Raw genomic sequence first — 3,541 nt, forward strand, 5'->3', positions numbered from 1 at the left:
ATTCCTGGGATAAAACTTAATTTCTCATGATGTTTTTTTACATATTGGTGGATTTGATATGCATAATAGGCATACCTTAGTGTATTGCACTTTACTGTGTTTTTCAGATACTATGTATTATAAATTCAATGTTTGTGGCAACCTTGCACTGAGCAAGCCTACCACTGCTATTTTTCCAACAACATTTGCTCATTTTGTGTCTGTATGTCACATTTTGGTACTTCTTGCAATAATTCAACACTTTTCATTATTGTTATATTTGTTATGGTGATCTGTAATCAGGGATCTTAGATGTTACATTGTTAATTGTTTTGGGGAGCCATGAACTGTGCTCACATAGGACAGAGAACTTAATTCATAAATGTTGTGTCTGAGTGTTCCACTGACCAGCCATTCCTTCATCTCTTTCTCTCCTTGGGCCTCCCTATTCAGAGATACAACAATAATGATATTAGGACAATTAATAATCCCACAAGTGCCCTTTAAGTCTTCAAGTGAAGGAAAGAGTTGCACATCTCTGAATTTAAATCAAAAGCTAGAGAAAATTAAGCTTAGTGAAGAAGTCATGTCAAAAGCCAGGGTAAACCAAAAGCTAGGTCTTTTGTGATAAATAGCAAAGTGGTGAATGCAAAGGAAAATTTCTTGAAAGAAATTAAAAGTGCTATTCCAGTGAACACACGAATGATAAAAAAGCAAAACAGCCTTATTGCTGATATGAACAAAGTATTAGTGGTCTGGATAAAAGATCAAACCAGCTACAACATTTCCTTAGTAAAGCCTAATCTAGAGCAAGACCCTAACTCTTTTCAATTCTCTGAAGACTGCAAGAGGTGAGGAAGAGAAGTTTGAGGCTAGCAGAGGTTGGTTCATGAGGTTTAAGGACGGACGCCATCTCCATAAAATCAACGTACAAGGTGAAACAGCAAATGCTGATGCAGAAGCTCTGGTAAGTTATTGAGAAAATTTAGTTAATAATAGTAGCTAATGAATGTGGCTGCACTAAACAACAGATTCTTAATATAGATGAGACAGCTTTACATTGGAAGAAGATGCCATCTAGGATTAGAGAGAAGTCAATGCCTGGTTTTAAAACTTCAAAGGACACACTGACTCTGTTGTTAGGGGCTAATGGATCTTGTGATTTTAAGTTGAGGCCAGTACTCACTTCCCATTCAAAAAATCCTAGAGCCTTCAAGAGCGATGCTAAATCAACTCTGCTGGTGCTCTAAAAATGGGACAACAAATCCTGGATGACAGCATATCTATTTACAATATGGTTTGCTGAATATTTTAGTTCCATTGTTGAGACCTGCTGCTGAGGAAAAAAAAATTCTTTCAAAATATTACTGCCTATTGACATTGTATATGGCCACCTAAGAGCTCTGATGGAGACGTGCAATGAGATTAATGTTGTTTTTCTCCTACTAACACAACATCTATTTTGTAGCCCATGGATCAAGGAGTAACTCCAACTTTCAAGTCTTATTATATAAGAAACAAACTTTTCATAAGGCTATAGCTGCCATTGATAGTGATTCCTTTGATGGATCTAATCAAAGTCAATTGAAAACCTTCTGGAAAGGATTCACCATTCTAAATGCCATTAAGTACACTTGTAATTTGTGGGGAGAGATCCAAATATCAACATGGAGAGGAATTTGGAAGAAGTTGATTCCAACCCTCATGGCTGACTTTGAAGGGCTAACACTTCAGTGGAGGAAGTAACTGCAGATGTGGTGGAAATAGGAAGAAAGCTAGAAGGAGGAGTGGAGCCTGAAGATGTGATTGAATTCCTGCAATCTCATGATAAATCTTGAACAGATGAGGAGTTGCTTCTTATGATTGAGCAAAGAAAGTGGTTTCTTAAGATGCAAACTATTCCTGGTAAACATGCTACAAAGATTGTTGACATGACAACAAAGGATTTAAAATATTACATAAGCTTAGTTGATAAAGCAGTGGCAAAGTTTGAGAATATCGACTCCAATTTTGAAAGAAGTTCTACTGTGGGTAAAATGCTATCAAACAGCATGATAGGCTGCAGAGAAATCGTTCATGAAAGGAAAAGTCAATCTATGTGGCAAACTTTATTGTCTTATTTTAAGAAATTGCCAAAAATAAAAAAAAATAAAATAAAAAGAAATTGCCACACCCACTCTAGCCATCAGCAACCAGCACTCTGATCGGTCAGCAGCCATCAACTTGGAGACAAGACCCTCCACCAGCAAAAAAGATTATGACTTGCTGAAAGCTCATATGATGGTCAGCATTTTTTAGCAATAAAATATTTTTAATAGGTATGTACACTTTTTTTTTTAATTTTTTTTCAACGTTTATTTATTTTTGGGACAGAGAGAGACAGAGCATGAACGGGGGAGGGGCAGAGAGAGAGGGAGACACAGAATCGGAAACAGGCTCCAGGCTCTGAGCCATCAGCCCAGAGCCTGACGCGGGGCTCGAACTCACGGACCGCGAGATCGTGACCTGGCTGAAGTCGGACGCTTAACCGACTGCGCCACCCAGGCGCCCCTGTACACTTTTTTTTAGACAATGCTATTGAATGCCTAATAGACTATAGTATACTGTAACCATAACTTTTATATGCACTGGGGAACCAAAAAGTTAATTTGACTTGCTTTATTGCAATATTTGTTCTATTGTGGCAGTTTAGAACTAAACTTGCATTATCTCTGAGATATATTAGATGTTGTTAAGGATTTTTTGCACCTGTGTTCATGAGGGATATTGGTCTATATTTTCCTTTCCTTGTGATGACCTTATTTGATTTTTTTTTCAACACGGCAATGTTGATTTCATAAACTTGGTGGATAGTGCTCTCTTCTTCTAGAAAGAGTTTTCTGTTTAATTAGTGGTTTTTTTTTTTTTATTCTAAACCTAAATTTAGTGGATAGTACTCTCCTCTATTTCTGGGAAGAGTTTTCTGTTTGATTAGTGTTTTTTTTTTCCACTGTACATATTTAATGGAATTCACTAGTTCAGTCATTTGTGGCAATGTTTTGAAATATATATTCAATTTCATTAATAGATTCAATACTACTCATGTTTTTCTAACTTCCTATCTTGTCAATATTCTGATCAAGTTGTTTCTTGGGAAAAGGAGTTTTTCCATCTATCTCTTTTGTTGAGTTTATTGGCATGAAGTTGTTCACTGTATTGTCTGAATATTATTCTCATGTCTATCAAATCTGTAGTGATAGCTTCTTTTTATTCCCGAGACTGGTAATTATCACTCTTTTTTTGGATCAGTTTAATCAGGATTTACCAATTTTTATGAATCCTTTAAAATAACAAATTTTTCTTTATCAGTTATCTCTTTCAGATTGTTTTTTACTTAGTCGACATCCATTCCTATTTTTACTGTTTTTTGTTTTTTTTCTGCTTACCTCAGGTTCACTTTACTTTTCCTAGTTCCCTAAGGTAGAAACTTATATCACTGATTTTAGACCTTAACTCTTTGTATAAGATATTAAACCTAATCACTCCTGTAAACATTCATTTAACTGTGTATCACAAATTTTGA

At 35.7% G+C, this 3,541-nt stretch overlaps 1 pseudogene; it reads left to right on the forward strand.

Moving 5' to 3' along the window:
* Positions 1 to 445: 445 nt before the first annotated feature.
* LOC124519012 (tigger transposable element-derived protein 1-like) lies at positions 446 to 2,248 on the forward strand (annotated as a pseudogene).
* The last annotated feature ends 1,293 nt before the right edge of the window (positions 2,249 to 3,541 follow it).

The sequence above is a fragment of the Lynx rufus genome, unplaced genomic scaffold, assembly GCF_022079265.1.
Source record: "Lynx rufus isolate CCGP_SWC_20201006 ecotype Redwood Valley unplaced genomic scaffold, mLynRuf1.p SCAF_26, whole genome shotgun sequence".
Lineage (NCBI taxonomy): Eukaryota > Metazoa > Chordata > Mammalia > Carnivora > Felidae > Lynx > Lynx rufus.